The following is an 11,552-nucleotide window of genomic DNA, read 5'->3' as shown; positions in this document are numbered from 1 at the left end:
TCATAGTGAAAAAAAAATTTAAAAAGTAAGCATTAAATTCCTATCTTTCCAAGGCTGCTTTCAAGAAAAATATTATTTTATTTCTTCTGACTAATAATAGAATAAATAACTCTATTTTGTTAATATTAAATAACAAACCTAAAGCAAAGATGTTTTATTTATGAATACTGGGCACGCCAAATGTCATGTGGCAAGTTACCTGGATGTAATGACAGCCTCCAAATACAGCACCAAGAGAGTCACCCCAGAGGACAGAAGGGCTTACAGACTAAATACAAATGTTGATATCATAGCTACAAGGCCCAATCAGAAACAAGGGGAAACAGAGCAAACTAATGCACACTGGACAATGCACAAGTGGGATGCAGGGACCCTACTACCTGAATCCTGGGGTGTGCCATGTTCATATGTCCTGCCTTTCTCTCTCCTACTTCTGCTTTCCCTGTTGATGATGTGATTACTGGCATCAGAATTTAGCAAGAGGGCCCATGGGTAGAAGGTATTCTGAACCAATGACACAGACTTTCTTTATCAGAGACTCACAGGAATAAGTGTGCTTGGTCTGAGCTGGAACTGTCAATTAGCCTTCCAAATGACTTGGATTTTTATCTGTATTTCTCAGGCAGAGGAGATATGGGCCAGAATGACTGTCACCAATGGATGACCAAATTAAGCATGCATGAATATTGAGTGCTTCATATGTTTCATGTATATTTATAGCATTCTCAATATTTAGTGTATCACAAATATTTTGTATCTGGGGCCTCGTGAATATTAGATACTTTCATTTGCTCGTTCTTCTTTATTGAAATATAAATGATATGCAAAATTGCATATATTTAATGTGTATAAGTTAATGAGTTTGGACACGTACATATACCCTTAAGCCATCACCACAATCCAGGTAAGAGACATAGCCATCATCTCTACAAGTTCTCTTGTACTTTTTTCATTGCTGTTATTATCAGAACTTTTAACATGAGATCTACCCTCTTAACAAATTTAAAGTATACAATGTAGTACTGTAACTATAGGCACTATATGGTACAGCAGATCTCCAGAACTTATTCATCCGATATAAATGAAATTTGATGCTCAGTGAACGACACCTCCCATTCCCTCCTCCCCTCAGATCATGGCAGCCACCCTTCTATTCTCTGCTTCTATGATTTTGACTATTTTGGATACCTCATATAGGGGGAATCATGTAGTATTTGTCATTTGTGACCAATTCATTTCATTTAGGACAATGTCCTTCAGGCTCATCCATGTTGTTGCAAATGGATTACAAGAGTTGGCAAGGATATGGAGAAATTGGAGCCCTTATGCACTGTTGATGGGAATTTGAAATGGTATAGCCACTATGAAATACAGCATGGAGGTTCCTCAAAAATTAAAGACAGAACTACCATATGATCCAGCAATTCTACTGCTGAGTGTTTAACTGAGGGAAACAAAAACACAAACCCAAAGAGACGCCATATTCACTACAGCACTATTTACAATAGCCAAAATACAGAAACAAATCAATGTCCACTGACAGATGAATGGATAAAGAAAATCTGATATATTCATACATTAGAATGTTGCCCACTCCTTTCTATGTTTAAAATTGATATGCTACTAAGCACTCACCATTATTGAACACATCCTGTGGATTCTGCCTACGTCTAACAAAACCTTTGCTTACTAGCTACTTACCTATACTTGAAATTTTTTGTGTTTTACCAACTGCAGACCTATTCACATTTCATAATAAAATTCAATATTCTGGAAAGTAAATGTACATTACACCAAGCCCCAGAATTTCCATTCCTGTAAGGTGACATGACAGTATTGTAAGGCTGCCATCCCTCTGGTTAAATATGAATATATTATAATTGGTCTGTAACACAGGAGTGCTTGATCAAAGTCTGGAAAAAGCTGTACAAGAATGAGAGCCCTCCTCTCTCTTGGTAAGCTAAACTGTAGAGAGTCAGAGGCATTTTCCTGGTAGTGGGAACAGAAACATAAAGGGAGGAAAAGAGACCATACATGGTGGTGCACAGGAGGAAACACGAGCCAAGGACACATTCACGGGAAAGAGCGAGTGATGGGTCCAGCAGACGGAATTGAACTGATGGTGAAGATACACATGGTAAAAAGACAGAAATGTAGTGGATAAATATTAACAAGATGGATATCAGTAAGCTGCTTATTCTGAGGGAATAGTTAGTAGGGTCACTATAGATTTTTTAAAAATGGCTGGTTCCAAATCTTCTGAGGTCTGATGATCCTGACAGTGGTAATTTCCATGATACCTAATTTGGGAACTTTTTATGCATTCACGTGAGATACAAGCCCAGTGATTAAGATTCCTATTGGCTAGTTTGTACATTCACTATAATGAAATGGACTTAATTTTTTCAATAAGTATCCCTAAATGAACATTTATGTCTCAACTTTATTGCCCATGGATTTTACCACAATATATCAAATGATTGCCACATAAATGTTTAAAAGGCATCAAGCAATAGACTTATTTTTTCCTTCAAGGCTAATGTAAACATCAACATAAATAAAGCTAATATCATCCTTCCTTTGCATTCTTCAGTACATCCAGCATATGGTGGTAATACTATTAAGCTGACATAAAAGATGATGGTAGAGCATGGTAAGGAATTGATTTTGGAAAGGATATCTGCCATTGGGAAAATAAATGGCAAGTGTACCATCATTCCCTCTTCCCATTCTATTGTTGACATTATTAATTAATCTGGGTTTTGTTTCCCTCCAAATCCAGATAAGTTCATAGTCAGACATATTCGCAGCATTGTACTTCAGGTCTCATTACCAACAGATCTAAGCCAGCACTCACAATTAAAGCTCTTTGCCATCAGCGTGTTATTTCCTCCTTTGGACTTTTGCCTTTAGTGTTGGCCGTTTTCTCCAAGTGATTAATGTAACCTCATTAGGTTAATGAGTCTGGTACTTTAGCATTTCTTCAGAGATCAAAGAAGTAAAATTATTGGCTATGTACTACTCTGTATACTAGTACATTTTTTTTAATTTATTAAAGTTGTTTGTTGAAACTTAAGCATGATTTGGAAAATCTCAATCTCTAAACAGGTAGCAACCCCTAGGCATTACTAGAGAAGAAAGGGAACCAAGAAAATTTAAAAGAATATTACAGAGAGCAGTGTTAAAATTAAAAACTTTTAAAGACCAAACTCATCTCAAAGAAATAAAAAAAAAAATAGAGACTGGGAGGAATATTTGTAAATTCCTATAAATAAGGAAGTCCCCTGAATGACTGTTTATGAGGTGTTACTAGAAGGGGCACAAAAGCAAGGCCACAGTCTGAAATACTTCCCCCTCACTTGTATACTAGAATAATAAGTCCAGATATGTGCAGGGTTTGGTTTTGTTTTGTTTTTTTAGTCTTAGGAATTCCCTTTTAAAGTGATAGCACACTTAAGAAAAAGGATGATGTTAATACACATGAGTTGGAATTGGATGGAAACAAAAATGTGACAGTTTCCATCTTCTGTGCCAGGTAGAAGTGCAAAATATAGTAATTATGCAGAACCTATGTAATTCTTAAGGATTCTTCAAATATGTACTGATTTGTTTATTCCAAATATCATAAGATCACATATGAGTCTAGGCAATATCAACCAATGGCTTATATCATCAGGCAGACATGGATCACAGAAGTACACAACACCATGTAGTCCTGTCCTCCCCCCAGGCAAATGTTAACATAAATATAGCCAAGACTCTGCATGTAATTAGAAATTTACAGGACAAATAAGAGTCAGGGGAACATAGTAAACTACACCATGAGAATGCAATCTGCAAAATAAACACTGTGGGAAAATACACAATTAGCAACCTTTATCTTCAGTGAGAAAAAGTGAAGTGATAGAGAATGAGAGAGAGAGAGACTATAGATTAAAAATAGGACAAAATAATCATATTTTTAAAAAATGTAAGAGGCATATCAACCAATCACAATTTATGCACCTTAATTGGATTCTAATCCTTATCTGAAAACAAATTATTTTTAAAAATTATGACAACTCAAGAAAGTGAACACCGATGCATTCTTTAATAAGAATGAGAGTTTTTAGGTACATTAATGATATCTGTGGTGACCAACTGTACTGGTTTTCTTAGGATTGAAAGGTTTTTTCAGATGCGGAACCTCCAGGGCTAAAACCAAGAAGGTCCTGCACAAACAGTGATTTCAGTTCATATCTAGCTATTTGGGATAGGAGTTGTGACCTTGGTGGGGCTAGAGATTTTCTTTCTTTCTTTCTTTCTTTCTTTCTTTCTTTCTTTCTTTCTTTCTTTCTTTCTCTTTCTGGCCAGTTTTTTTAAAATGTTTTTTATTATTATTATTATTATTATTTATTTATGATAGTCACACAGAGAGAGAGAGAGAGAATGAGAGAGAGAGAGAGAGGCAGAGACATAGGCAGAGGGAGAAGCAGTCTCCATGCACCAGGAGCCCGACGTGGGATTCGATCCCGGGTCTCCAGGATCGCGCCCCGGGGCCAAAGGCAGGCACTAAACCGCTGCGCCACCCAGGGATCCCTGTTTGTTTTTTAAAGTAGATTCCATACCCACCGTTTAGCCCAGCATGGGGCTTGAACTCATAACCCTGAGATCAAGACCTGAGCTGAGATGAAGAGTCCAACCCTTAACTAACTGAGCCACCCAGACATCCCTGGATTTTTTTCAAAACAGAAAGAAAGTGAGTATGAAACATACTATCATCCAAGATAATGCAATGCTAATTTTGTCAGTAAATTTGATTCTTGTATGTAATACAATGAAATAGGCTGGTGGTGACTTCTGGAAAGTTCATCTACCATTGTAAAGTTTCTTGTTTTATAGTATTGCTAACAGACAGACAATATTTACTGGGTGCCAAGGCCCTGTGAGATCTCCTGATGTAGCCCAAGCATGCAAATTAACCATGACGAAGGAAGCAAGAGATTCTGTGTTTTCATACAGCTCACAGGAGGAAGCACTCACTGATCCACATGTATATGCAAACACATGACAAGTGTTGGTATTTATCCAAAATTTAACAAGATCTATATTTCCAGTAATACTGACAATTGATGCTTGTAGGTAAATTTGAACAGGATAGCATGAAAATTTTCACAGAATAGGAAAATTTGTGAGAGTCTATTTTTAAACATGTGAAAATTTTCACAGAATAGGAGAATTTGTGGGAGCCTATTTTTAAACACTGCATGTATACCTTTGGTGTGCACTTCTTTCTTTTTTTTACAGGCCTCAAAGGACAAATGATGAATTGTGCAGTTTACTTCTTTTCCTAACAATATTGAATCAACAAGGTAGAAAGTCAAGTTATTTTAAAATAACTTTTATAATCAAATCAGTGGCATAGTGATTTGTGTGGGTCATGTTCCAAAAAGAATATTCTAGCAACAGAGTCTAAATTTCTTAGCAGAGGAAAATTAATTAGCCTACCAGTCATCCTTCATTCAAATTGTGTGATGAATATCCTCTTTGCTCTGTTTGTCCCCTAGAACAGAGAAAGATTCCATTATTCTTGGCAGATTAAAAAATAGTATCATAGAATTATGTTTTTCAAATGCATTTATTCATAAAACTGAGATGCAGAAGCTTGCAGAACAGGTTTTATAAGATCACATGAGCTGTAAGAACATTTGCCATATCAGACACTGTATGAGCCATGTCTACAAGGTGATCTTTAGAGGCAAACCATCCAATGCCCGAACTGGCACCAGAAAGGTTTGAAAATATCAAGGAGTGACAGCATGATGGAGCATAAAAGGACAGGTCCTTAGAGTCATTCTGAAAAATGGGCCAAGTGCCACAAGCTTCAGATTTATACACACACACAACCCCTAGACGATCTCTTTCTGTGAAACATGGGCACAATAGTAGTATACGGCTCCTTCACAGTTTGCTTAATTAGGATATCCAAAAAGAAAGGAAAGCTGAACTACAGAAGGCTAAAGAGTCCCTACCAATTTACTTGTTTTCAGAATATGCCCTGCCTTAAGTTATTGCTTCTTATGGTGACTTTCTTCTGCATTCTTTCTTAATCCCCTATAGTTACTTATCTAACCTGACCTACTCTTCTGTCAAAAGCCAGCCTAAGTGCTTCTCCTGAAGAGTCTGACAAGATTCCCTAAAGTAGTAATTACTTCTCCTTCCCAGATATTTTCCTGGGGCTCTCCAGATACCTTTGTTATGGCATGTATTATAGATAGCTTAAATCCATTATTTCTTATATGTGTGTATCTTCCACCGAAGTGGAAGCAACCATTTTAAAATTTAATTCTAATATTTACAACAGTTCTAATATGACAGAATACATTTGAATAATAATTCTGGCAGAGCTGAAGTAATAGATGGGAATTGTTTGCTTTAGGTAAGGTTCATTAGAAAAAAAAAGCTAGTAGACTATTCTTCAAACTTTGTAGAGCACACACACAAGGAAAATGAGCAAATAAAATGCGTACTTGAGCTGTTGATTTAGTTTACTTACCTTTTATTTTTAAGCTACAAATTTTAGAACTCAGCTAATTAAAATTACTGATTCTTGGGTTAAATATTTTCTTTTTGGAACATGATATAAAAGTTAGGGAAGTAACTAATCAGATGTAAAGTTTAAGTTAAGAAACCCAAGTTTTGAACATATCTTTGTCATTTGTTTAAACTCTAACTCAACATTATCAAAATGTTTACCAAATGTGCCAGGGTTATAAATGCAGTCAAATGTCAAAGTTTGTATTTTGTTCTCATCTCTTTTATTTCCATATAGAAAAAATGCTGTTTAAAAAGCCTTTCAGTTTACATTTTTAAATGACTTCAGAATTTTAAAGACTTGTTAGATAAATTGCTTTTAAACTATAAAACTTTGCATTCCAGACCAGAAACCATTGTGGTACATCTGCTTTCTGATAAAAGGACAGAGTTATATCAGGATCAAATTACGTTACCCTTTTCAAAACTGCTAACAAGAGGGTAATTACTATTCTGTCATTTTCTTTCTCTATCCTGCCTCTTTGTTTTTTCACTTTCTTGCTCTCTGTCTCCCAGGTCAGAACATAAAATAAACACAATTTTGTGACTACCTTCCTGAATCAATTTCAACCTTTCCTGGGAATCAAAAGCATGAAACAGAAAACACTGCAAGAAGTATTTCACTTCACTATCGAATCATTTTATATTTCTGTGTATTATATCTCTAAATTATATTTGAAAAATCTACCATTTCAACTGTGTTACAAGTGCTTGATAATAGAGAGAGGCCAATGTAGACAGATAATTGTTTAAACAGATTTAATGAAATATAATTCATATACCATAAAATTCACTCATCTAAAGTATAAGATTTAGTATTTTCAGTTTATTCACAGAAATATACAACTATCACGATCTAATTTTAGACCATTTTCATCACCCCTAAATGCGACCCTATACCCAAATAGCTGTCTTTTCCGTTCTCCCTTCCAGGCCCCAGTAACTACTAACCTACCTTTTGTCTCTATGTATTTACATGCTTTGGACATCTCCTATAATTATACAATATGCAGTGTCTTATGACTGTTTTTTCACTTTCCATGATATTGACAAGATTCATCCATATTGTAGCATAAATTTGTAGTTTGTTTCTGTTTATGGCCAAGTATCATTTACTGTCTGGATATACCACATTTGTTTATATGGTCATCCTTTGATATGAATTGTGTCCATCCTTGGATGATTATGAATAATCATTAGTGTATGAGTTTTTGTTTGGACATATGTTTTATTCCTTTGGGATAGCCAGATTATTCAGAGGATTTTACAAGAGAGTTCATGTTTATAACTCTAGTTTATTGGAAATGGTATAAAGAACGTATTCACAAAGAAATAGTATGAAACTATAAAGAACATGTTCACAAAGAAATACTATGAAACTTGACTCCTTTTTTTTTACACAGCTCGATGTAGATATCCTATATAAAATTTGACATTCTGTGTAGACAGAGCAGTGATAGTGCCATTATTGGTTTTATTGCTAACAAGAGTAAAGTTCAAAAGTAGTGAGAAAAAACAAAGCAGGCAAATTAAATTACAACCTATTTCCCTGCCCTTTTGTCATGGGCACTGACTTGGAGTCATAGCCAGATGGTCTAGAACAACAAAGTTTTCATGATGTTGGTTGAATTGTATCTCCACAATATTAATTAATTTATAATGAACAATAAAGGAAAAAGAAAGAAAGAAAATCAGAAGCAGAACAGGGCTGATTCCAATTTAAAAATTAACATGTGAAGGGACATGATCCAGAGTTAACCTAACAGACAACTGTGGTCACAGCTCAAAAACTCAGTTACAACTAGGGGCACCTGGGTGGTTCAGTCGCTTGAGCATCTGACTTAATTTTGGCTCAGGTCACGATCTCAGGGTCCTGAGATCAAGCCCCGTGTCTGGCTCCCTGCTCAATGGAGAATCTGCTTGGATTTCTTTCCTTTGCTCCTACCCCTGCTCAAACTCTCTTTCTCTCTCAAATGAATAAATAAATCTTAAAAAAAAAAAAAAACAATACAAATAAAAGAACTCAGTTACTTCTGGAACCCTGGTATCAGTTCAGCCACTAAGACCACTAAGACAACGGCTGAGCTCTTCATGTCTCTGAGCTGCAGTTTCCTTTCAAAAGGAAAACACTGGACTGGAAAATGATGAAATAGTCAGGTGGAATCCGCACTCAATGATTTAGAGCAAAGTGTTTACAATATCCCAATCGATATCCAAACTATTAAGAGAGTCTAAACAGGCAGTTCTGTTCCCCACTTGACCTTCACAAATTCTCTCTCCTTCTCCAGAGCTAGATCATTTACATATTTATATAAATATGAGATTCCTTTGAATCTCAACACAGATTCAGAAATTGTTAAAATTGGAATCTCAGTAATCATTGGGTAAGTGATGCAAGACTCATTTTACTGATTGTAAAAATCAGTTATGATCTGTGCAAGGACATATCCCAGCGACTGGGGACCCAAACCTGGACAGGACACCTGGCTCTTCCAATTCCATCATGACACTTTTCCAAATGATTCCTGGGAGCCCCCTGATGCTAAACGTCTATAGCTGCAACTCTGTCTCCACCACAGACAGAAAGGTACAGTTGTGGTTTTCTTTTTCTTTTAAATAGAAACAAAATATCATTTACTAGCTACCTATTAAAAACAATAAGCCGCTGACAGACACTAAGGTTTTAAGTAAAGGTTATCACTTGCTAAATTCTTCCTTTCTTCAAACACCTGCACCATCAATCAATGCAATTCTGGATGAAAGAATGGATTCTTTTTTAAATCACTCATATCGCTCAGGGAGGTTGATGTAAAGATCTACCAGTGATTTTTTCCCCCTTTTTTAGAAACCTTCAGATGTGTCCTTTATTGATGTTACTGCTATTGAAGAAAAGAGCAGTAACAAATTACTTGGCTCTTAGTAGTCACCTTCCCATTATTCTCTGCAGGCTCACACTGTGTTTGTCATTCATAACAACTTCAATAATCTGTAATGATCATAGTTACTGATGTGTTCACTTTTTATTTATATGTTTACAATCTGCCTTCTTAAACTAAAATGTTCATTCTTTGGGTGACAGGAATTCTGCTTGCTTATTCAGAGATTTCAGCAATGCTTAGCATAATGCCTGGTTCTTGGTCAATATTGTTTGCTGAATGAAAGATATTAATACTTACACCAATAAAGAGTATGCACAGGAAGCAGCGCACACTCCATAATTTTCTGCATTTCCATGAATGTATGATATGTGTAGATATGAAGACTGACATCCCAGTATTTTAGATGTTTCTAGGTCAGCCTGCGGGCAAATGAGTTACATTCTTATTAGTAATTTCTATACATAAAGATGATGTTATTGACTTACAACCCATTATTAATAATGTAAGGCAGTACAACTTCAATGTCTAATGGATGAAGCATATCTTATCTAATAACATAGGTCAAAGAATCTAACTTTAGAATTAGGCCTGCATTCAAATTTAGGTATGCCAATTCTAGCCTACATCATCTTGAGTCAGTAAATTCATCTCACTGGGTCTCTGGACTTCAGAAATACAGATATATAATATTTTCTACAAGTTCCTGATACAGCATGAAAATACTCAACTTGTCACAAATATCTTCATTTACTTCCAGAATTAAGCTTTAATAATGCTACAAAATTAGTAATAATCAGCACTGAATACAGTAGGGGTCTGACAGAGGTACTTATTTTTACTATTATTGACTCATGGCAACCTCAAAGATTCACACTATATAAACAAAAAGCAATCAGGCCAACCTGGTCACACTGTGATCATATGGCTTCACTGTGAGCAGCACTGAGATTTTTAAATTAGTCTTTATCTGCCCTGAGGGCAAAGACTCCTTGTGGATTGACAGGACTTTGGGAGTGTTATCATCTTTTGCCAACTTTTGTTTGGTCCAGCAGAGTGGGTTTCAAAGTAATACAGCCATGATGATAAACGACTGGCTTAGTTACAGAATTCTATTATCAGCCTTCCTGGTTTATGTTTTGCCAGCTACAGCATAAAAAGTGAGAGATGTAGTGAGTTCCCCATCATAGAACATGTCCAAACACAAGCTACACAGCAAACTGGAAGAGGACAATGGTGACAAGGTTCGGTCTTTGCTGCTTTGTTTTTAAACCCCAAGCACACTAAGAGTAACATGTAGAGTGTCACAAATGCTCTGCAGTGGTTTCTCATACGTGTTTAACTTTTTTTGTTGGAAGTCATAATAAGATTGCTAACTGATCCATAGGTGCTACATGTGTTCAGGAAATCCTAATCAGAAGCACAGAGGCTCCTGTAAGACTAAGGATTCTGTTATCTCTGACTTCTCTTGGCACTTAAAAATTTCCAACTAAGTTTATAATGCAGTATCTTTCCAGGTTATCTGAAGGAGAATCTTTTTTTAAAGAGTTTATCTATTTAGTTGAGAGCAGGAGTAGCAGGGCAGAGGGAGAAGCAGACCCCTGCTGAGCAGGAAGCCCAATGCAGGGCTTGATCCCAGGATCCTGGGACATTTAACTGACTGAGCCACCCAGGCACCCCTGAAAGAGAATCTTTCGAAGTACTTTTGGTCTTCTAAGGACTTGTTGGTCCTTTACTAAGGCTCGTGCTGACCAACCGCTCTGCTGGTCTTCAGTGCTATCTCACTAACCCCACAGTGAGTCACTTTGATTTTCTCCTGCTAGATAATGTCGAGAGTTAGTTTGCCCAGGATGCCGGAGAGTCCTATATTCTAGTGATAATTTCCAATGTCCTTTTTTCTATCAGCCCTAACAGCCCACTCACTTTTTACACAGTTATCCTAGAAAACAAAGTAAACACCTTCTATGGGTCCCAGTCCTTTACTGTAGACTCTGGAGACAATTCATGTAGTAGGAGAATAACAAATACAGTGTATGTGATGGATGTTGCAAGAGGCAGAGAAACCTAAGTTCCAAGAGCAAGTCATAAAGGAAATCATTTCTC

The 11,552-nt window shown here is 36.3% G+C and overlaps 1 long non-coding RNA gene across 2 annotated transcripts in view; it reads right to left on the bottom strand.

Moving 5' to 3' along the window:
• Window positions 1-5,061: 5,061 nt before the first annotated feature.
• LOC112650376 (uncharacterized) overlaps window positions 5,062-11,552 on the bottom strand; it is a 200,274-nt gene continuing 193,783 nt past the window's right edge. Inside the window, exons 7-8 of one of the 2 annotated variants that reach the window (XR_007413952.1) lie at window positions 9,750-9,871; window positions 5,062-5,542 (exon numbers count right to left, since the gene is read on the bottom strand). This is a non-coding gene — a long non-coding RNA (uncharacterized LOC112650376). The remainder of the gene's footprint in view (window positions 5,543-9,749; window positions 9,872-11,552) is intronic. The other variant, XR_007413956.1, reaches the window with a different exon arrangement.

This window comes from Canis lupus, chromosome 11 (genome assembly GCF_003254725.2).
Source record: "Canis lupus dingo isolate Sandy chromosome 11, ASM325472v2, whole genome shotgun sequence".
In the NCBI taxonomy this organism is placed as follows: Eukaryota; Metazoa; Chordata; class Mammalia; order Carnivora; family Canidae; genus Canis; species Canis lupus.
This window is presented reverse-complemented; position numbering and strand designations above follow the sequence as displayed.